Genomic DNA, 24,911 nt, shown 5'->3' with positions numbered 1-24,911 from the left:
TGTCTTGATGAATTTTCATGACTCTTTGCTATTAGCGCATTGTGCATGCTAACAACTAGCATTCGCCTTGCCTTTAACAAACATCCTTTATTCATCATTCACATCTCATTTTTGTTGCACACACCAACACACACACACACACACGCACACGCACGCATTTTTTTGTCTTAACCTTTCGAGTGTGTGTCTTTTTTTCTTCCGTAATTTGCCACATATTTCTTGATTTTGTCTTGTTGTGCAGCTCTAAAAATCGTTCTTTCACATGTTTAAAACATGTCTGGTTCATTTTACAGAAGAAAAATGGACTAAGAACGATGTTGTTAATTTGTATTCGCATGCGTTTTTCTAGAGTGTCACGAGCCAAGTGCCATCTTTGCACTTTCGCCTATCAACTACCAACTAATTCATTTATTTTGAGAGTGAGAGAAAAACCAAGTTAAGAAGTTCTACCGCACCACACAAGTTAAACAGATTTGTTCATTTCGATAATCGAAAGTTAAATAGATTATTCTCTCGTTCTCATTTGATTTGTTTTTACGAACGGTTTGCTTGGGATATAGTGCGGCTGATGCGCTATTCGGAAACAATCAAAGCTACCGGAGCTGCCTAATGTTAACGAGAGAGTTTCACTCGGGGATTTATATCGTTTTGGAAAAACGAAAATCTTGCGCGGAGTTCTTGTTTATTTGTTCTTCGAGTTTTATTTACAAAAAAAGAATGAGCGGCATAAAAACGCGCGCACATGCATACAGAGAGCAAGTGAGTCGAGCATTCGCTCACGTCGGCTACCAGAACTATCTGTGAGGATGTGCTGACGCACGCCCGCGCAAACATTTGTTTAAGAAAATGCGACCGAGAGAAGAAGAAGTATCGGCTGTGGCGGCGGCAGAAAAAAAAAACATGTTTCTGTAAGTGTAGAATTTAATGTTCATTTTGGTGCTCCGACAAAATGTGCCTTCTTTCATTTCAAACATGGGATTTCGGTTTGAGTTTTCCATGAGGATTACATTTACTTTGGTTTCGATTTCGTTGAATGAATTCACATCTATTCGATGCATTTATTTTTTCTTCACTTTTGAAATCCACCGAAACTTTTTTCTTCTTTTTAAATATAAATTCAACGATGTTCCAAAGGAACAAAACAATTTCACTTTGATTAATTATTAAATCAAATCGGCTTTGCAGCAATTCGACAAGAAAGAATGAAACGCAACCATGATGCGAATTGAAACTGAAATCGAAGTTGACAGCAATTGAAAATGAAATTAAAGCCGAGCCCCAAAAATGTACAAAAAAAAAAAACCAAATTAAAGACGACAGCTACTGTGAACGCTGAGGGAAAAAAATGCACACTTTTCATTTTCCATGACCATGAGATTCGATTTGATATGACCGCGTGTGTGAGTGTGTTGCTGTTGCGTGTATAAACATTTTCCAACTTGAAGATTATCATCTATTTGGCTGTGAATTGAATCAGTTTGCCCAAATAAAGAATAAAACGACGAACTTTTGCTGTTCTATCTTTTCTCCTGTTTCTCCTTTTTTCCTTGCTCTCTCTCTCTCTCTCTCTCTCTCTCTCTCTCGAATTTTATTCGTCGTTGTGTGGATTTATGTTCTTCTTCAACGATTCGCTGCTTTTTCTTCTTCTCGCTCTCTCCCAATTCGTATAAAAAAGATTTATTTCGTTCTGTTGTTTCTGGCGTTGTTGTTGGAAATTTCTTCATAATATTTTCCAAGAAAACGAAAAACAAGGCGAATACATACGAGATTTTTTTTTTCTTCTTCAAAACCGAACGAAGTGAAGAACAGAAAAAATATATATACTTGAGCATGCTGCACAAACTCATGCATCCACTGGAGAAGAAGAAAATGAAAACGAAGAACGTAAAACAGAAAGAGAAGTAAAGAAGAAGAAGAAAAAAAGCACAATTCTTGTGAATACACAACACAAAGATTTGGACTGTTGGCGTTATGCTGCTGTTAGTTCTCCGCATTTGTTGCTGCGTCTCCACGGATCGAGTATGACAACAAGAACGAACGAAAGGAAAACGAAACGAGAATCCAAACGTTTAAACGAAGAAAAAAAAAGACGAAAGAAAACATGTACAAAAATGAGAATATCCATGTATGTGTATGAGTACAAAATGACTAAACCGAACGAGTGTAGCGGCAGCAACAGGAACGAAGGAAGAATAGAACAAAGTCAGAGAACTAGAAAACTGACTTTTTAAACATAGTTTTGTGCATGTACAATCGCATCGAAATGTGAGCTAGAGACAAACGGCTACTGAATTGAATATCTTAAATTGGAAACAAATGATTTCCAAAACCCCAACAAATTCCTGATGACAGAGACCAAAAAAAAAAAATCATCCTTCAAACGCACACACCAGTTTCACTAGACTGTTTACATAGATCTTGCTCATTGGTTCGATGTCGAGGTGAACACACGCCGAAATGAAAATGCTAAACATCAAAAATATATACACATGTCGCGTCTCTCGCCATCTCCCTCTCTCTATATATCGCTCCTTATGTGACGAGCGAACGAGTGCGCATTTGTCATTCGCTTGTTATGTATGTTTCCGAGTTGCGTTTTTGGTGCGAGCAATGGAAACTTTTGCATGATAAGTGCAAGTACAACTGAAGAAAGTGGAAGAGTAAAAAAAAAAAACATACACACATCAGTAACAACAACAGCAACGACAGGCGAACGTCAGAATTGATCGTGCGTTCCATTGCTGGCTGCAAATTGACGGCAACAATTACAAATTGACAATTTGTCAAAGGCGCCATCAACACATTAAAGAAGCGTTCAGTCTCGCAATCATTAAAATCATCCGATTCAAATGTTTGATCAAACCTTGAAGTGAAATTGCATTTAAATTGGATTATTGAAGCCTTTATTTCTTCTGTTGACTATGGTTGGAAGAATTTCCAATTTTGCCCAGCATTTTTCATTGATGTTTTACATTTTTTTTTTTCCTATAATTTCGAACAAAATTTACTTGTTCGTTTTTTCCTCGTCATCAAAACAAACACCTTTGTTATTTCACATGTACACTACACTTCGTGATATCTAATCGGAACTAATGGTTTTGAATGAAGTGGGTATAAGCAAGAAAAGAAAGAAAATAAAGCGATAAAAACATATGAAATAAGCGAAAAATTATAGGTAATCGACAAACTGACGCGTAATAATAATAATGACATTTTGTGCCTTGAGCTTGTGTACACATACCTAAGCTCTCACTCGCACGATATTCAGAAAGAAATGAAGAAATATATCGATAGCCGATCGCAGTAAAAGAAAAATGTTCAAGAAATTATTGAGAAAGGGAACGAAATACACAAACACATTCCTGATTTCTGAGCAAACAGTGACACAAAGAAAAAAACTGCTTTCGCGCACTAAGTCGCGCACAAATACGATTTGATCGTGCTAAATTAAAAAGACAGCAAGAAAAATAAGCTCTTGCGACTGAACACAGTGGAATAAAAAGGAAGTCAGATCAGCAAACCATGTTTATCGTCTTTATTTATTGCTTCACTCGTTTTTTTTCCTCTCTTCTTTTTATTAAATACCATGTATCTGATTTGGTTGGGTGTTTGGAGTGTCGCATCATGTCATGCTGTCGAATAATTTGGATTACAGCTATTGTCGAATTTCACAGTTGCGATGGCTGTCTGCTTGGCTTGCACGCACCTTGCGAATCACCTGAAGACACACAGCGAATTCTGATTATTTGAATTATTTATTGGATACGAATGGCAAAAGAGCTGAGCATTTTGCTCGTTCGTTGCGCGCGCTCTTGAGCCGATCTGTTTTTCTTCAGATGCACGCGTGCATTTACACTTATCCTTATTGCTTATGATTTCCCTTTTTGTCGCTCGCTCTCTCTCTCTCTCTGCGCCTTGTATCGATGACTTTAACATATTTGTATCGAAGAACACTGTCGAAGCGTCTCTGAATCGCGCGCCATAACACATCGAATCCACATGATGAAAGCATAAAACATCACTTAGACTTGACTGATTTTCATTTTCAAATTACTAAAGCCCCGTGCACACGTTCGCCTCTTATGAACAGCTCTGAGGCGAGAAAGATCTCTTTCTCGTTCGACGAGAATGATGAAGAGCAAGAGCAAGAGCAAGAGCAAGAAGAAGAAGAAGAAGGAGTAGAAAAAAAATGAGCGAGCACAATAATAAAAATTGCATGTATAATATGTTTCGAAATCATTTTTCGACGTTTCTTTTTATGGTTGCATTTTAAGACACACATGAATTTGTATTTTATGGCACTTGGCTTCAAATACGTACACATGTGTAGCAGGAGCAGCAGCAGCAGCAGCAGCACAGCGAATCGAAACCATGAAAATGAGCAATAACAAAATTACGAAAAAAGGAAGAAAAAAGAAGAAATGATCGAACGAACGAAGGCAAAGCCTTCTTGTTGATTGCTGTGAGCGCGAGATTCAATTTTGAGGCGTTTTCACCCGTTTTCAAAAATTAATCGTTTCTGATCTGGTTGAAGCTAATGAAAGTTGGCCCCCAAAACAAATGAAACATGTGATTTTTTTTTTTTTTGCTCTTTTCCAACGAAAAACGCATATTTATAAACGAACGACAAAAGAGATGCACAGCGAGAACAAGCAAACGAATCGGCAAGCGCTCAGAGAATAAAGTTTGTACACCGAGTGAGAGAATGAACATTGAATCGATAAATATGTATGCGAACGTCGTTCACTGTGAACGGAGAAATGGCAATGAAATTATGCCTGCGCCTTCTACCAACAAAACCGTTTTGATTCCGTACAATTGACATTGAAGGCAAATGCTACCAACATTCGAATTCCAAATTATGATGATCGTGATGATGATGATGATGATAATGATGATGATAAAGAGTAATAACCGAAACAAGCCCAATGCCCGAAAACATACCTAAAAGTCAAGCAAATGCTGCAGATTTTAACACTTATGTATGACTCTCATTTTCTTTCGCTCTCTTCCGTTCTGTTCTCCTCTCTTTCTCTCCTGTTCCGCCATTGCCCATGTTGTGCAAAACGCGCGAGAGCACTACCTAACTATATCATGATTGTAACAATCAACTCAATTTTACATTTGCTTTAATTTTAATGTTTGCTGCTGCTGCTGCTGCTGGTACTGCGGTTGTTGCTGTTGCCTAACAAATGCTCACTTGGCATATATGGAGAAGCGTTGCTTGTGAGACTTTGTCGTCGCTACTCACATCGTGCATGCATCTACCGGCTCACAAACTGTCTGACAGCTTTTTAAAAACCCAGCTAGCTAGTCATTTCTGTGGCCTGGCACTGTTTATTCGCTTTGCATCGTCGTCCTCGCTCAGCGATATTCCTTTTGATTTGTTTCTTTCTCTCTTTTTTATGTGTGCTAAATATTTCGAATTTGTTCCTTTTTTCGCGTATTATCTGCGCGGAGATGTTCAGAATCACACGCATGTATTTTAACTAGCGCAGAGGTGCATATCTGTTTATATTCTCTCCATAAACTTCAACGACATAATTTTATGTTATTATTCAATTTTTTTCCTTTTCTTTCCTTTATCGAGTGTTTGCATTGTGTATCATCTATCGTCATTTCCTTGAGAAGTTTGTACTTGCTTGCTCTTGCTCTCTGCCCATTTGTTTATTTATTTACATTCTGTTATCATTTGCAAAAGCCTTCCTTTGCTGCATGGTTTCTTCGTTCGTTCGTTCGTTCGTTCGTTCATTCGTTGCAGTTGTTGTCCTTTTTTCTCTTTATCAATTTACTTCAACTAAATAAACTACCAAAAAACGACATCCTTCATCCTTTTTACCAATTCTGTCTTTCGTATGAGCTTATATAAAAAACCAACCAAGCACCACACAATCGAATCAATCATATCTCGCGCTCAAATTGAGCAGAAATATTATGATAGTTCGAGAGATGGATCGAGAGAGTTGAGTTTCATCACCTTGTTATTGATTTGAGATGGTGGGGATGCAACCACAAAATGCATATGTCGGTCTAGCCTCATACACAATAATCGAGTGGGACCCATTCTAACAAAATTGCGCGCATGATAATCGATATCCATTTGGTATGATTCGAATGATTTCGATTGGGTTTTTGGCCACAGAACAATCAACAAAACACACAATAAATACACTCTACGTGACTGACCAGACACGATGCAATTCAAACTGAGAGCTCACCGGTATACTGCGGAGTCATGTGTGTATATATGCTTCTTGCACCCGTTCTTTCTTTCTCTAATTTCTTAGTCGTTCGTTCGTTCATTGGATTGGAGTTAATTTTTTCGGCTTTTGTACATTTCATTCGACCTCTCGTCTGCGCGCCTATTGTGTATTTTTCTTTTCGGTTATATATTTAAAATACGTTTCAAATATTTTCTTTTCTTTTTAACATGCTCAAGTATGTGTGTTGCAACTCACTATGTTGACTGAAGTGTCCAGAGTTGAGATGCCAATGTGTTTGTGTACTATGTTGAGTTTACAATGCGTGTTTTTTCATCGTCGTTCTTCTTCTCTTCGTCGATCACTGTTGACGAAGATATCGTTGTTGTTGTTGTTGTTTTTTTTTTCATTCTCTTGATCCGTTTTTTTCTTGTGTGCTTCATGGTCTGGTCTGGTCTTACATTATATGAAGGCTTTTTCTTCTTCAGATTTTTTTCATCTCTCTGTCTTTCTCTTTATCCTGGTCTCGTATTCCTTCGCCAGCTCTCTCTCTCTCTCTCTCTCTCTCTCTCTCTCTCTATTTCTCTGGTCTGCGTATACTAAATGCCTTTTATTTGTTTTAGTTATCCAATTTTCTTGCGAGCGCATCTCTCGCATTTTTAGCTGCACTATATTGTGCTGTCGTTTTCCCCATTTTTATTTCTTTGTTTTTTTTTTTTGTGTTTTGTTGTCTTTGGTTTAATTTATCGATTCTTTGCTTTGTCTGTAAATGGATAAAAGCCATTGTTTAGTGAATACTTCTGTGGCTGTTTTTATTATACGCTTTTTTTCTCTTCTGTTCATCATACTGTCCCATCTCCTGGTCTTTCAATCTGGTTCTTGGCCAAGACACGCTCATGATCGCGACACTAGAATGGAACTTTTTGCATCATCCACTCTTGGTTGGCCAAAACGCATAACAACAACAAATAAATCAATAACAATTAATGCAGATAACATTGTTTCAACTGTATTTGGAATAGTGAACGAAAATGTGCGCGTTCACTCAGCCAACAAGTTTTGATTGGGCACAAAAACAACAACAACAACAACAAAAAACGACTCAATGAAAGAGGATGCTAATGAGCGCCTGAAATGGATGGCACCGCGATGATCAACAGTTTTAATAGGGCCGAAATCCGATTTTATATTTTATTGTAAATTATATGTTTCGTTTATAGTCATCTCGTTCCTGTAGTTTTTTTTTTGTTCATCGTTGCACTTGAAAATACACCAGTATGCTGCGAGCGCGCGATCGCGCTCGTACGCTTGATCCACACATTTTCGTCCTCTCTTCTTTCTCTGCGTGTTTCTTGGCTCTCAGTTTTGGGGCGATGTAATAACTACAACTAACAACCATATCCAACCGAAAAAAAAATGTGTTAACAGAAGAGATGAAATGAAAACGACGAGAACGAAATAAACACACTCTGAGCAGAGAGCCACACGTGAAAGGAAAACACGCGCATCACAAAGACGTTCAAAGCATCCAAGAAAACGGGCAAACGAATGAACGAGCGAACGGCCGAGAAAAAAAAAAAACATGCCGAGCCTAACAAGAACAACAGCAATCAAATAATTTAACCACATCAGTTTCAATTCTGAACGAGGCTTGTTATTTACAACCAGTGAAAAAGCAACAACAACAATCAGTCGCGAACAAGACGAACACACATACTCACACACAGAGCCACAGACACATGGACAGAGACTGGGAATGGAAGCTCGAAAAAGTTCTTCTTGCATATTCCTTTTCTCGCTTTGCTAGATTGTACGCACTGCTGCTGAGATTATACACTCTCGTTTATATAATCGAATTGTGCACACAATAAAAAAGTGAGCTCGTGTTATGTGTATGTGTACGGTGTGCGCGTGTATTCCATTCGAATACAGTGCAAGATCCTGTAAAGTGCGAGAAACATTGAAACCATTTGATATTCTGCATGTGAACGGATTTCAATCAAACATTTCCTCTATTCCAATCATACATGTGCTCAATCATTCCGTGGGCCCATTTCAAGAAGATTTCGAAGCAATGCATCGTTAAGCTTTTATATATGTATTCTCAATGCAGTCAATGGGCAAAGGTTTTCACAATGCATTTGACATTTTATTTAAACAAATCACACAGAAACCAAGTGCATGAACGTACGTGTGTGCGTGCGATTACGGAGTCAAGGTTTTCAATTCTGTGTTTATCCTCGTCGTTTTTTTTCCTCCTCGTTGTCTCTGTGTGTGTGTGTGTGTGTGTTGCCATCTACTTTGGCCCTGGCCACTATTGTTATCTATTTATCTCATTCTGCTTCATCAAACACTTACAGTTTTTGTGTGATTCGATCGTTTATTCAACCAGAACAAGACAGTTGCCCGGATTGAATGCTTGTTACATACTGAAATCATCAATTTCTTCTTTAATTTCTCGCTGTCACGTTTTTGGGCTCTTTTTCGTTCATTTCTCGCATTTTTCGGCTGTATGTGCTTGCTTTTTGCCCCTTCATTCTTACTTTGTACTAATAAAATTCTTTGTTCTCTCATTTTCTTTCTTTATTAAGCATCTCACATGTTGTTTCGATTATTTTTAGTTTCTCTTCATCGTTTCGGGATCATTATTGTTTAATTGTAGTTATTCAAATAGTTTTCAATAGTTCTAACGTTGATGGTCAATGGTTTTTTGGTCAATAGAGATAATTTAAAGCCTTTTTCGATCCACATACTCTTATAACACAAAAGGAGCTGAAATTCCACGGCTATCGAACGATTCGGTAAAGTTCATGTTCATCGTCGTCGAATTTGCACATTGAACACACACACACACACACACACATACACATCCTTTAAGCGCAGTTGCAGTGGATGAGACGCGCGTGCATCCATGCATTCGCGCTCTCACCAAATACGCGAAGAGATAAATGACCGTGTGTCTTTGAATGAATATGCAAATTTATTTTTATGTTGGCTCCGATGTCTCTTCTCTGCATATTCTTGCTGTTCTTCCACATTTTTCTTCGTTTCGTTGTGTCTCGACTGTTTCTTCTTCTGCTGCTTTTCGACTTGATGTTGATTTCACAATCAATTTTCATGATGTCCTGTGTGCGTCTGTTGTTTTTTTTTTCCTCTTTCTCGTCTCTATCTGGTTCCGTACGTCTTTTTTCTCCTTTAAATTGCTTCTCATGCATTTATTACGCTTAAAATTTATTAGCCTTATATTTCTTTTCGTTTTGTGGTTCGACAGACATTTCGTTATTTTTATATTCAAAACGGAACCAATGAAGAAAAAGCGACGACGACAACGAGCACGATGACGACGAACCATGAATACGTTTAACGCAATAATTTACAGAAAGTTTTCAAAATTTGACGAAAAAAAGAATCGATATTTACATGAGTTGCCAAGCAGAGGTTCTCTCACCTGATTGGCGAACGACAATTGATAAAAAAGAAATAACACAACAACGAACAGACTGAATAGTTTGTACACATATGTTTTGCGCACTGTGCTCAATGTGAAAATGTTTAGTTAACGAAAACGTTTGGCGCGGAAAATGCGTTGATAAATCGGTTGAGTTTCGGTTGCAATCACCACAAAACTATTGAACTAGACTCGAGCAGTGAGAGAGAAAAGAGTGAATGGCGCGTAAAAGGCCGAAGAGTTCAAGTTGATTAAGTGCAATTCTCGGTTGATGACACATGATATGCAGAGATACTCTCGAAATCGATTTTATGCTGCATTTGCTCAACCACTGTGAGTTCCACCTAAGTTTGATATGATTTCACTGAACAACGCGTTCGATTGTTTGCCATCTCCCTGTCTTTCTATCTGTCTCTCTCCCTGGGTTTGTCTGTGTAAGCATCAGTGTGTTTTGTGCGATATGCATCGATTAAATTCATTTACGCACTAATTGGCAACTGGCCGCTGGTCAAACGGGCGTTCACTTTTAACATACAATCAGACAAATTGAACTGATGAACCCTTATTATCACGATACTAACTCCAATACGATATATAGACAATATTGTGCGGTGTTCGTCGATTTCGATGGATATCCATTGGTATTTGTGAATTCTACATCTATCGCATCGACAAATAATATGTACAGTATGTCTTGAAAACACTGTGTAGTCGACTGTGTCGCCGCGCGCATTCTCTGCTCCATTCTTGTATTGACAAATCACAATTGCACGATGCGTTTTGCACATATTTTGAGTCCCGAATAAATTACTTTATTATACACCAACAACAATAACAATGAAAGAAAAAGAGACAGACACGCGCGCGAACTCCATCGTGCTAGCCATTTGGTGCGACGTGATCATCACTCATCATGATTATTCAGTTAGCTGTTTTACTCTTATTTCGCGCACTAATTTGTCCTACTCCAGAGTACATTCAGAATTTTATTGCTTTTAAATTGGCTAGCTTATTGATTTAGTGCAACAGCAGCATCATCAGTCTCACTTACCAAATGCGGTAGTTGCAGTGGCGTCGGCACTCGGCAACAAACAAACGGTCGTTTGCACATCAAATGCAAATGCAATCTATGATCTAAATCGGTGAATTTTTTTTTCTTCTCGGATTCATCACCAATCGAGAACGTTTCAGTCTGAATTTTCTCAAGCAATTAGACACAAAGTCGATGGTGCGTGCTCTTTTTCTCTATCTCTCTCTTATTTCGCGGACCGACCAACCAATTATTAATCGTTGTCGGAATTGTACAGAGTTCATTTTTTTTGCTCCGAGGTCGCGTTACATTTTTCCAACTTCGCTATGTCCATTTTCATAAATACATGTATTGCATCGTGTGGTTGATGCGTATGTTCGTCTTTTTTCCAATTCCTTTTCTCTCTTTTCTATGCTTGTTTTATTGTTTGTTCGCATTTATCCGAAGAGATACGCAGAGATAGAGAGAGAGAGAGAGAGAGAGAGAGAGAGAGAGAGAGAGAGAGAGGAGTGAGTGTATTCTTTTTAAAATTCTTTACGCGTTAATTATGTGTCAGTTATTACAGGAAAACCTGTTTTTGTTGATCGATTCACAAAGTGTTTTGTGTGTGCACTCGGTCGCTGGCTGGCGCGCACACTCTCGAGTGCTTGATCGCAAACGGGCGCATGCACAGTGCACTCACACACATACAACGTGATTAAGTATAAAATAAACGAATCGAAAATGCATACGAAGGAGAAGAAAGAGAGAAAACATACGACAAAATCGTCAACTCACAAGCCATATCTTCGTTTTATTTCAGTTGGTTCGGTTATATTTCCCAGTCCTTTTCGAAGAGTATTTATGGTTTTGAGAAATGAAATAACCAAAGTCGAAAAAAAAAGAATCCGTGAGCACAACACGTACACACAACGATCAAATGATGGAAAATGTCCATTGTGAAGCTGATTTGTTTCCTCAACTCTTTTTCTCTCTCTCTCTCTCTCTCTCTCTTTTCATTTCGTTTCAAGCATTTCATTTCAATGTGGTGTGTATGTGTTTTTTCTCTCGTTGGTTTGCTGTATTGTTACTTCGCGCTGGTTGTATTTTCACTTATGCTCGCTCATCATTCTCGTTGCGTCGATCATCGATTCCTCAACTCCGAGTCTGAGACGAGGCAGTCGTAATACGCTGTTATTTTTTATGTGTTCCTCCTTTTGAATAATAAGAATATTCATTTGGAGGAAATGCACGTGAAAGAAAGAACACGACACAGCAACGGGGCGAGAGAGAGAGAAAGGGAAAAGCGACATAGAAAGAAATGCACAATTAGCAGGCATTGATGAGACTTTAACGAGAACCATCAAGAACAATGCACGAGTCGAAAAAGGGAAGAACATAACACAAAATAAGAATTTAAATAAAGTATATACAAGAGAACGAATAATGTCGAAATTCTCAGTGGCCAATTAACTCATTTCTTTTTCCGAGTTCGTGCATAATGGCAATGGGGCCTTTTGAATTATTATACACACAGAGAGAGCAATCGCTTTTAAAAATTCACCATAAATAAGAAGAGAGAGAAAAAAAACGAAACAACAACAGACAGGAAAGAAATATACCAAATCAAAAAGAGGTTCTTACGCACAGCCCCAATGGCAGTGACAGTCAGCGCAGTTGAATCGAAATGTACATAGATGTGCAACGTGCATTGCAATGAAGATGATGATGATGATGATGAGGGACGTGTGGTGCGCCCAATGTTCATCATCCACGATTTGCCATGCGTCTGATGTCCATCGATCAATGTGAAAATGGCAGAAGAATCGCTAGACGAAACAAGATTCCAGTTTCATAATCACGACGAATCATTGCGTCTTTGCAGAAAATCTTGGGATCGATTCTTTTGCCGTTTCGAATCCTCACTCACTCTCCTCTTCTCTGATGGAATCATTTATTTGTGCATGCATTATTTTATTTTTTTTCTCTTCTTACAATTGCATTTGTTGCTTCTTTTCTCTTTCGATCTCTTCAATTCAAGTGTTTCTTATTGCACACCATCTTTTGATGCATCACTTTTTTTAATGCACTTTCCGTGTGCATTGATTAATATCGAATCGACGTTTTTATTGTTTGTTTTTTTCTTTCTTCTTCGATTTTGATTTCCATTCGGTTTGTTATTGCTTGGTAATGTTTGATGCCCGCACTTTTCAATAATAATCACACCAAGCACATCCCAATTTTCGAAAATCACTTGGACGAGCAAGCACATTTTTGCCCCGACCTAATGTTACGTGTTGTTTTCGTCATCAACTAATAACTTGCTCGCCCGTCTTGCTCTCTTCGATGCCCTCAGCCACGACCGAAAATAACAGCACGTACTGAACAAATGAGTGAAATAATACGATTAACAAGGAACATTCCATGAAGACCTTAAGAACAAACCAACAAAAATAACAGAAGAAGAAAAATCTCAAGTGAGAAACAAAAGCACTCTACTCGTCCATGTACCGAAAATTAACCCAAAAGAATATATACATGAACAACGATGAGACACAGAGAGAGAGAAAAAAATCGATTATACGTACATCAGAATAACGTCTAACAATAACTTCACAAGTGATTTATTCCTTTACACGCATCAGAATCTGGTTTGAAAATAAGAAGAAAAAAAATTCAACAACAGATAATTATATACATTTTCACGGAGTGCATCTTCCAACTGGAAACGAAACGGACACAGAGAATGCAACAGAGAGAAAATAAGATGCATTGCACCTTTCCCATCGTTGATCGAATTATGTAAATCTCTGGCTGGTTGAGAACTTTCAAGTACTCAATTGTTTATTGTTTGCTGTTGTTGTTGTTGTTGCTTTTATTGTTCCTTGTTCCCGGAGAGGTGATCGTTACTTCGTTTGGTGTTGTTTTTGGTTGGGATGAAAATCTTCACTATTCAATCGATTTTAACACAACAAAAAAAGTGCTAACGATGAATATCTCTTTTCCACATCAAAAACCGTTCGATTTCGACGCATAATTTTCAGATTTTTTATACAATATTACCGATTTGCATTCACCGAAAGTTTCCACCTTTCAATCGATTGCACAATTTTGCATGGAAATGCTGCTTATCACATTATGCCAAATCAATTATCAATCATCCTTTCTTACCACACTAACAGAAACAAAGAATCAATATTCATACGAAAAAAGAACAAGTGAAGGAATGACGAGAGAGTGAGAGAGAAAGAGAGAGAGAGAGAGAGAGAGAGAAAGAGAGAGAGAGAGAGTGAGAGAGAGAGAGAGAGAGAACAAAAGAGCAAACGAACGATGCGAATGATAACGCCAACAACAATCATTTTTTAAAAAATTATTATACGGACTTTGACTATGTGTCAGAACGCGAAGCAGGAATAAAGCAAGCGAAACAGCGATTCAGTCTTAAATAAGTGGCGACGACCAAATAATACTAAATAGACCATTGACACGAACATGATATGATTCGAGAAATAAATTACATACGAATTGGAATTTTTGTTGTGTGTTAAGCTGTTCATTTGGTATGTTCTCTCTCTTCCTCTCTCTCGATTCGCTCGTTTTGATTGTTGTTGTTCGTTGGTTTCGTTATGCGCATTGCGTATATATGTGAATTCGGGATCTCAGTTGTTTTCGTTCGCTCTCCCTCTCTCGCTGTGCCTTCACATTCGCTCACTCTTCCGACACACCGAGTCACACACAAAACGATCTTCTTAAAACAAGACAACAAGAATGCAGCTAATTCAGAGAAGTTTTGCGTATTTATGAATACGCACATTCGAAGAAGAAAAAAGCAGAAGAAGTATAACGATCACATGCAAAAAAAAAATCGAAATGCGACGACCGTTCGTCGCTTGCGCTTTCAGTTGCGTGCATTCGTATGCATGTGTCTGTGTCTGTATGTCTGTTTATGCAAAAGCAACACATATTTGCGTTTATTTCATTTAGCATGTTTGCAACGATATTTGCCCATTCGACATGAAAAACTCTCACTTAAATATGCAAGCCAATATTTACTTTTATTATTGCATGTATGTCTTGATTACTTTCAGTTGGAGAAGTCTCATTTGAAATTTTGTGACCTTTGACAATCATGAGTCGGATTGTTTTCTTTTTTTTTTCTCGTTTTTGCTTTATTGATTGAGAAATCGTCTTGTCATTAAAAATGCGCCCGTTTTCACATCAAAAACATAATAATAATTTTTAAATTGAAAGATTGAGTTTGAAATCTAAATTGAGAAAAAAAAACGAGAAGAGAAAATTTTTCTTATCTATAAAATGGGTTTTGATACGAGATATTGATTCGAATCGATGTGAGAATTTCATCTAAACGGATCGGCATGTGGTTGTCACTAAATAAATGAACGAAAAGAAAATGTCGGAAATGATATATGCGAAATGCGATGTGAATGATCTATGCGCTACGCTCTGTCGCATGGTCAACAGCGACTTCGAGTGTGGCATTAAACCAGCTGAATGAGGCAGCGCCTTTTTGCATATATAATTTCTCTTCTCTCTCTCTCTCTCTTTTCCTAAGCTGAGCCGCGCGCTTAGTCGGTGGTCTACGGACATCAAACGAGAGTCAACACGAATGAATATATATATCGCGAACGATATCAGGTAGTAATAGAAAAGATCATTTAATCTATGTGTATTTAGTAAAGTGCGTTGCTTCCGTGCGCCCATAAGCAAAAAAGGAAGTTTTCATGCCGTTTCACGCAACCACGCTCGGTTATCTGTATGCGTGTGCATAAACCGGAGCTGTCTGTTGTGCGCATGCAACAGAAAGGATTTTCTGCGTCATCGTTTTTATCCATTCTCATTAAACGCAATATTCTCTCGTACACATATTCAGAGCGCGATCACTCATTTGGCGATCACTCTTGTTAGTAGGCATGTGGCACACGCACACACACACACACGCGAGAAAAAAAAACGTCAACTATCAAACTACTATGCACATCTGACCCAAACTTTTGATCGAAATCAATCAAGAGATGAAATAAATTAAGAGAAAAAAATTTAACGAGATAATTTCCAAGTGATGTTGTTGTTGCTGTTCTTTTTTTTTGCATTCACTTTCGCGACTTTGTTGGTTGGATGCGCGCACTGACTTGGCTCTCGGCTCACCGAACGATTCGTTTTCATTCAAATTCCGTTCGTGTCGTGTCGATTCTGTTTTTACCATGCGATCGAGTCGACAGAGCTCATGCCACGAAAAATTGTTTGTCTTTTCTCGTCTGTTTTCATTTTTTTTTCTCGTCTCTTCCTTCTCTCTCTATGTGTTGTGTGCTCTCATCTAGTGTGATCGTTGTCAGCGTTTTATTACCCGATATGTGTGTGTGTGTGTGTGTGTGTGTGTGCTCCTATTCTCTCGCTCTGCACATACACACATATATACTCTCCTGTTCCTCCGTCTCACTCTCCGCACCGCACCGTGATCCGTTTTGTTCTATTCTATTTTGTAGATTTTTTGTGCAGTTTCTGTGGTGTTCATACGTTCTGTGAATGGTGATTTTTATTTTTGTTCCACACTTTTTCAACGACTCTTCTCCTCGTCAGTCGTTTTCCTTTTTCTTTGTTAGTGTGTTGTCTGTTCACTGTGTTGTGTGGATTTGTTTTTTTTTTTTTTTCAACTGACTTTCGTTCAATCGTGTGCCTTGTTGAGAATTCTCGACTGACTCTTCGGACCTGCACATGTAGAATCGCAGCCAAATGTCGACACGAGAAGTAAGATCAGCGCGCTCATTTTCGTCGAGTAAACGTGAGATCGTGTGTGTATGAACATGTGTGTGGTTGGATCGTATATTTATTCTTTATTCTATACTGATTTATTTCCTTTCCTAATCACGTAAAAATTTATTTTGCCGACGACGACGACGACGGCTTCGTCGATGTGCGCGTTCCTTTTCGTTCATTGCGCTGTTCTGCCATTCGGCAATCGTAATAATTTTGTTGTTTGTTAATTTTTCTGTTTTGTTTCTTGTTTTGTGTGTGTGTGTGTTTGTATTTCGTGTAATTTTTTCCTCAATAATTTCATTTCACTCGCTCTATTCCACCATTTGTCCATACCAATTTTCTTCTCTCTTCCTTTCTCTCTTGCGAGGGCGCCTCTCCTCACTTCAATCGATCATCGTATAAATAGATAACTATTCGTTTCCTTTATTTTTCCTCATTTGTTTCATTTCTTGTGGAGTTGATTTTCATTCGCGTTTTTCATCTTGTATGCATTATGTGATAAATTTCAATTTACATATTTGTATTTCTTCATTTGTTTCTGCGTGCGCTCAATTTTTCTTTTTTTTCTCTTTTCCGTTTTGTATTTCTGTTCGCGCGCTCTCGTTTGTGTTTGTTTTCCCATTTAGGATTTGTATTTCAGTCTCGTTTTGCCAAAACAACCCATCATTAAAATTGATTGATTTTTGGTTGAATCTCTCAATCTTTTATGACTCTCTCTCTCTCTCTCTCTCTCTCTCTCTCTCTTTCTCTCGTTCCTTCTTCTTCTCTCTTTATTTATATTATTTTTTCTTCGGTTGTTGCATTTAATGCTGTGTCGATTTGTTATTTCCGAGAATGCAACCAACGAAACATATTTAATAATGCCATTTTATTTGATCTTTTTCTTTATCTCTTCCGACAGGGTGAAATCTCAGGAAATAGTCGCGTATTAGCAATTTGTACATAGACAAGGAAAAAAAACTAGATTCGTTTGAATTGATCACAAAATCTAATCGGAAACAATCGAAGTGGATTAATTTACCCAATAAAAAGATGAAGAAAAAGCACCAACAATAATTGCAACGACAACGATCAAAACTGTATACGAATAATGGTTTTGGGCAAATTTGACCAGAAATTTTAGATACGCTCGCTCACACCGGGACAGTTACAACATCATACAAGACCACAGAGCAAAAACAAAAGGCGAAAAACCAAACGCGTTTGTGCAAAGGACACAAAATCGAAAAGTTCGTTTAGTGAAAATTTGTCAAAACTCAATGCAAAAAAAAAAAAAATAGCACACGGTTTTAGTGGCAGTGAAAAATGTCGAGGGTGTTTTGTAATATTTGATGGTTGAAAAAACAGACCGTTGTGTTGATTAGACAATATCGGAAGTTGGTTCTTTTGTGGAATACACGATAAAATAACAAGTGCATCATACACACGGCACCCGGTGAACGATAAAACCGCAATCAAAAACAAGCTAAACACGACAACCATTTCGGTCATTTACACAAACGTGGATGAAAAGCTAAAACAAAATATACCATTTTAATGAGTGAGTGAAAAATGGCCATCAAAACTGTGTGATACACCGAAGTGAAGTTAGTGAATTTGGTTTGAAATTGCTTCGTCAGCCCCGAAAATCCAAAAATACGCAAAGGGAAAAAAGCACCAGGCGCAACGTAGATGAAACGTCATGCAAACGACTGAAGGCCACAACAAAGTTCAGCTGCTGCCAATTTCATTTCGAGCCGATATTGTAAATGTGCGAACAACCAAATTCTAAGCAAAATTTTGTGCTGCAATTTTTTTTTTCCGTTGTGATTTAATCAAACAAGTGACAGTTACACACATCGCACCATTTAAAGTGGTTAGTGGGTTTGCACTTTGGTTCGAAAAATTCGATTTTTTGGCGCATTTTACCTGCTGGTTGTTGACTACAGGGAATCAACAAAATTTCATAATCCACAGCCTAGAAGATTCGCAGAACGCACCACCGCAACCGGAGAAATAGCAAAAAGCCAAAAAAAAAAAACACATTGCTGAGCAAACGAAAAGTGTGAATCAAATAGCATTTAATTAAATCATCAAGAGATTAAGTGAATGGAAAAAGAGACAATATTAAGAGGCATTAATAGAAGAAAATACACCCATACACGCACATACACACAAACACACAAAACCCGTGAAACCGACACCAACGACTCAGGAAATGTAATCGAAGTCGAATCGAATTACAATTGCACGCCGACTGACATTCGATTCGAAGTGATGATGACGAATAGAGAGAGAAATACCAGATTATTGCCATATTGTTAGAATAATAAATCGCATTTTATCGGTATCTAATCACGGAACAACAACACAACACAGCACCACTAAATTACATGTTTTTGCCCAATCAACTGAAACCGAAAACACCAAAAACACACAAAGAAGTAATCAACAACGGCAAAAAAAAAAAGTTTTCACCCATATCAAATACAAGAAGAAAGTGTGAGTTTTCGTGTGTGTCTGTGAGCGCCTGTGTTGTATATATTTTCATTGGATTTACTAGTGTGTCGAACTTTTTGATGAACGGAAAATTGATTAATTGACTGCAGACAAAAAAAAAAAGAGAAGAGGACGGCAAGCGATAAAATTCGCTTTGACTCGTAGTGAGAGTGTATGATAAGCTAGAGGAAGTTTTGTGCAATTTTGATTTGGAAACGGAGATAGAGAAAGAGAAACAAAAAGTGTAATCGACCGATGTAATCAATGCAGCAAAGTGGAATATCACCAATTAATGAAGTGAGTATAATTGATATTGGCCTAAAAATGACAAAACCAAACGATTTACTCTCAGCTATAGAGATTAATAATCATTTTCCGTTTAGTCAATTTGCGAATCGTTCCTTTCTTTTTTTTCATCCCCTTCTTTTTTGTTTGTTTCGTTCGAGGACATATTATGTATTTTGACACTGATTTGTCGATTGATGCGCAAGATTTGCTGTATGAATAGGATGATAAACTTATTGACTATGTTCACGATTCTTGCGTCCATTCAATCGCATTTGATTGCATTTATGGCTTTTTGCTCTTGTGTCTAAACTGTTCTTACTTTCAAACTTTTTATTTTGTTTCTTCTTTGTAAATTTCATGTGAAATTGATTATTTTGTTTTTTCTCTTTGGAATTTTTTTTTAAACGTTTTGTCAGACATCTGATGTACATAGAAATAGATTAAAATCAAACGAATCCATACGTAAGAAAACAACCGAAATATGTTGATGGTACATATGGACGGAAAAAAAATGTAGAAGAATACTTCATTTTCAAATTCCATTTGTGTGCCTTTCTTCTCTCACTTTCTATGCTTTCACACCATATCTTCCTTCGATTGGCTGCCATTTTGCCTGAAATGGTTTTGCTTTTTTTTTTTTTTCATTTTGGCTGCGCACTTGCATCCGTATTCATGTGATGTGTGTGTGCCTGGTGCTATGGTGTAAAAAGCAGCAGCAGCAGCATCGTTGAGCGCTAGACAAAGACAGACAACGGCATCCATCCGAATTGAAAATTCCAGAAAATCATTAGACCCTTCAACAAAAACTGGCCATCTCTATCGTTCGCATTCAGGTCAGCTACGGACACGATTATCATCTTGCTTTCTCTTCAAGCAACAACATTGGTATTCTCGGCGACATGAATAATGCAATGCCGAGTTCGTTCGTGTCATTCAACGTCGGATATTTTTCGTCATTCGTTTTAGTTTTTCTTTTCTGATTTCATTTAGCTGCAAGGCACTAAATTTGGAATAATTTCATAAATAAGAATGAAACAAGGCTCATTTCGAAATAAATTTAATTTGAACACAGATTGAAGCGCTTCAGTGAAACAACGAGACCAATGTTTCATTTTTGCCCAAAAATTCATTTATGATTTGATGTTCTAACACTTATGACAACAAGTTTTAGGAGAAGGCTTAAAACACAAAAACATAATAACTGCACCGTACGTGCATCGAAGAATCATGTCGCCATCAACTGCCTTATCTCAAGTGAAAAGAAAATAAGGTGCACAAAAACACGACCTTCGAAAAAAAAAAATTATTGTTGAAATGTCTCTATCATTTCCTTTCATATGGTTGGTGTGCAAAAATTTCGTCCATTGCACACATAGAAACCGAATGCAGTAGAAGAGAAGAATGCAAACGAGAGAGAGAGAGAGAGAGAGATCGTGTGTTGAGAACAGTGCGAAAAGAGTGAGAGAACAAATGTGTTGTTCCTTTGTTGCGAGTCATTTGTTTGGTGCGTTCGTTAAGACCATTTTGTACGGTCATTGTTGAAATATTTTATTGGGAAAACAGGAAAATAAATATTGGCATGCCGTTCTGTTTTTGACACTCTGCATGGGTTTTAAGGACACAAAGTTCGAAGAAAAAAAGCCATTCCGCATGAAAACACACATTTCACATTTGCGTCGAACAAATCTTATTTCACATTTTAAAGCCCCTACGCTTCGCTTCAATAACGTTTTTCGTTCATATTGAATTGAACATTTCAATGCTAGAAGAAATAATGATGATTTTTGTGTGTCGGATTTTGCTTATATCGCATTGACGCTTGCAACAATGATTCAAACACCTTGTGCTTTGAGTACAAATCCAAGCACAAAGATTCGAATCGAACACTGGACAACACTGGAAACAAGGACAACATCTTTTTAGCTGAAATGCTTTTCAATCGTCGGTTGGTAAATGAACCGGGCCGTTAAATGCAAGAAATCGCACATGGCTCTAATATCATCAACAAACTGTCCATTCCATCACACATACATATCATTCGCTCAACCAAGTGAGTCCTAATTCAAACATAAATCAATCGCGATTATACATATTTTTTTCCAACGAAGAATGAAGCAAGAGAAGTAGAAAAAAAAAGCGATTACATTTGGTAATTCCGTGATAATGATAGCCGAACACTTGTGTAAATACCATTCATTTATCACGGGTATGAAAAGGGTCAAGAAATATAACACATCTTTGGTTGTTGTTATTGAGAGAATAATAAAGTGGGCTCTCTCCCTCTCTCTTTCAAAAATTTTAACAATTTTAATGGATCGCCACAATGTAATTGAAGAACGTAACGCATACAAATGCGAGAATTAGAAAACAAACAAACGAGATGTAAACAAAGATCGACCCAAAACCGAAATATGCACGGCACTCGCCGCGCGAAGGAGCAAAAAAAAACAACACTTTTTAGATATTTATTGAAAGATAACACAAAAAATTAGTCGAAAATATATATACAAAGAAAGAGCTGTTGTAATGTGCAAACTCGACGAAACGATCATTTGGTGTGTGTGTGTGTGTGTGTGTATAAAAGCAGCGTTTTGGGCCGATGCAAATATTGAATCGGTTTAGGTGATGATTGGCGCAGGCAGACAGACCAAAAACACGGAAAGAGAAACATAAAAATTAATGAGAACGAACAATACAAATCCGTTGCATCGACCACCGTGTGTTTTAGTGATCCTCATTCCTGACTCGTTTTTGTTTTCTGTCTTCGTCGATACATACGGTTCAAATTGTTGCATTTTTGATACCAAAAACAACAACAGCGCCCATAAATAAAAATATCGCTATCTCTGCGCTGCTAGTTAGCAAATAAAATATTGAAGAAGAAAAAAAAAACAGTTCTATAAATTTTGATTAAATGTTGGTCATAGCAATGTGTGTGCCTTTTCTTATTTGGGTGTAGCGGCATTTGTCGCCCGTGAGGACAAGAGCAGCCATCACATAATATGGAGTTTTTTGTGTGTGTCATAAATTAAGCTGAAATAAAACAAAACGACGTTTGTTTCAAATTAAACGAAAAAAAAGAAGAAGAAAACCAAATCACATGTATCCTGACTGATTTTGGTTGTCTCGTCTGCTCATTTTTGGTTGAACATAACACATAATATCACCCAAAAAAAAAAATCATCCCATATTAATTAACGGCCAGTACGTTTCGATTTTGTGTCTAACATTTATAGATTTTTTTTCTTTCAATTTCAATGCTTTCCAAATGGATTCGATGAGAACCCGAACCATTTCTTCTTATTTATATCGCCCATTTGTGTCCATGAATCAATACAATTAAAATCATGTGAGAAAAAAAAAACTTGGGTTTCAACCGAATCATCAATATATATTTTTTTTTTCATGGCGAGTGCGACGCAAGGAGAGAAAAAGAGGGACAGAGATGGAACAGAGAGAATAGAAAAGAATATATAAAAACACATAAATAAATGTGTGAGGATCGAAAACAAGCTCTATACCTGCTCTTTTATGCGTATACACTTTGGCCTCTTTTTTTGCCTATTCATTGAGAAAAAACACAGAACACAAAACACATTCCATCCCGTTCGCTCGCTTGTTATATCCACATGAAACCATTATATTGAACAACAACATCTCACAGGTACATGGGGTCGTTTTATACGCTTTTTTTTCTCTATCTCTGTTCGTTCATTTCTCAATGAGGACTAGACTGATTCGGAGGCGCAATGCAATGAGTATGACAGAATGTGAATGAGATAATGAAGAGAAAACAAATTTGAACATTTTTTTTTCTCTTCGCCTTCTTCTCTCTCTCTCTCTTACACTCTCCTTTGCATTCTCTGGCAATGGACGCATATAAAACTAATCCAATGGTTATGTTTGCGCATTGCAGTGTTCTCCAAAAAATTCAACCAGAGAGAAACGATTTAGAAACACCAACATCGAACCAATCAACTTGAAAACAGAAAAGAAAAAAAATAACTTAAACCAAAAAGGAATAATAACTATCATGCGAAGAAGTTATATATTGTGCGTCAATAAAGAGAGGATTGAAAACAAGAAAGAGAGAGAGGCAACGAAAAGAAACACATGCAGATTTGGAGAACAAGGTTTTTTCCATGGTTCATTGTTGTTCCTTTCTCGAATTAGTTTCTGGAAATGCATCAAGGTGTTTCGTTGGAACAATTCCAGTTTTTTTTTTTGTTCATCTTCTTGTGACATAACCAATGGCTGGATCTCTAACAATAACATACAACCATTAATTTTTATGCTATGCGCTCTGGTTCGCCCCCATTCCATTCAAGCTTTTCATCCTCTGCGTTCAACCAATTCTTTCTCCCATTGTTTTGAGTGCATTTTTGTTTTGAAAACATTTCGGACATCAAAAATGCGCTTTGGTACACATCCATAACTCAATATGATAACAATCATGGCCAATTGCAATAACACAGCAGAATCATCTCTTTACAACTGAAAACCTTCGTTCCGAGTTCTATCTCCGGTCACATACACACACACACAGCCAAATGAAAACACTACAAAACGGAAACCAAATACAGTTTGCAACAAGACAAAAACACACACATACAGACCAATATTTAAATACTTCGGAAGAAACCATTTAAACATCATAAAAAATAAATGGCTTTAAGGAATTCCAAAGAGAATGAAGAGAAAAAATGTTGAAATTGAACACAACGGAGTCGAAGGAGTCACACATATCTTCGTTTTGACTAAGAGAACGCATTCACATCAAGTGAACGTGTGATCGTCTCAGTTACATGTGGGCTATTCACCAGGTTTGACGGGTGATTCATTCTTTTTTCAACGAAGAGTCAATTTTTGGTGACTCAAAATATGATCGCGATTGACTGAAATGAAGAATGGCAATGAATTGAGTGAGAGACTGCCAAAAAAAAAAACCGCAAAAGGTACAGACAGAATGGAGAATAACAAGAGAGGCTGAAACTAAACCGAAAAATTTTCTGCGATATCAAACTTAAAAAAAAGTATTCAAGTCCAATTGGTGAGATATTTTTTCTTGCTCGTTCAGATCGCTTTAACGGCTGTTTATTAAGGTGTGGTTCGGTACTTTTTGTTATCATCTTAATACATGTCAAATTTGGCGAACTCATAATGATGGGGAGTAACAATGCCCGAAATGCATTCATTCAGGTTAGGATTAAATTTATTATCAATAATTTAATCCGGCTCTTGTGGGATGTATTAATAAGGTAAAAAAAATTCGGCATTCAATAGAGTGTATTCAAGTGAACTCATTTTAATATGAAAATTGAATTCTTTTGAATAAAAGAGAGCTTGTTTCCAACAATAAATATTTTTTACATAAAACGAACATTAAAATAGAAACAATAAAAACCATCGCGCGATTGATGGCAACAATCGAAACCAGTTCCAAGATATGGGCGAAGAAAAATAAACCACCGTCTTATACCGACGAGTGAGAATCTAATGAATGGGAAAAAAGTGTTCAGCGGTTGTGCATTGATACAGATGTCTAAAAAAAGGCGAGCGAATTTCCAGAACGATTACCCTTCCGCCACATTGCGTTATGTTCATGTTGAGCGAATACCGGTTTTTGTGTGCTGATTATTTTTTTTGCTTGGTGTGTTGTTGTGCTTTTTTAGCAAGCTTAAATTAATAATGTGATATACGATTATGATCCATA

The 24,911-nt window shown here is 37.3% G+C and overlaps 1 protein-coding gene across 6 annotated transcripts in view; it reads left to right on the top strand.

Moving 5' to 3' along the window:
• Positions 1 to 24,911, top strand: part of LOC129576392 (protein pangolin, isoforms A/H/I/S) — a 131,835-nt gene that overhangs the window by 4,694 nt on the left and 102,230 nt on the right. For all 6 annotated transcript variants that reach the window (XR_008688882.1, XM_055461489.1, XM_055461491.1 and 3 more), the window contains exon 2: positions 17,334 to 19,207. The gene's annotated coding sequence lies outside the window, so the exon portion shown is untranslated. The remainder of the gene's footprint in view (positions 1 to 17,333; positions 19,208 to 24,911) is intronic.

The sequence above is a fragment of the Sitodiplosis mosellana genome, unplaced genomic scaffold (genome assembly GCF_009176505.1).
Source record: "Sitodiplosis mosellana isolate CC-2019 unplaced genomic scaffold, AAFC_SMos_1.0 Smas_scaffold_6181, whole genome shotgun sequence".
Lineage (NCBI taxonomy): Eukaryota > Metazoa > Arthropoda > Insecta > Diptera > Cecidomyiidae > Sitodiplosis > Sitodiplosis mosellana.
This window is presented reverse-complemented; position numbering and strand designations above follow the sequence as displayed.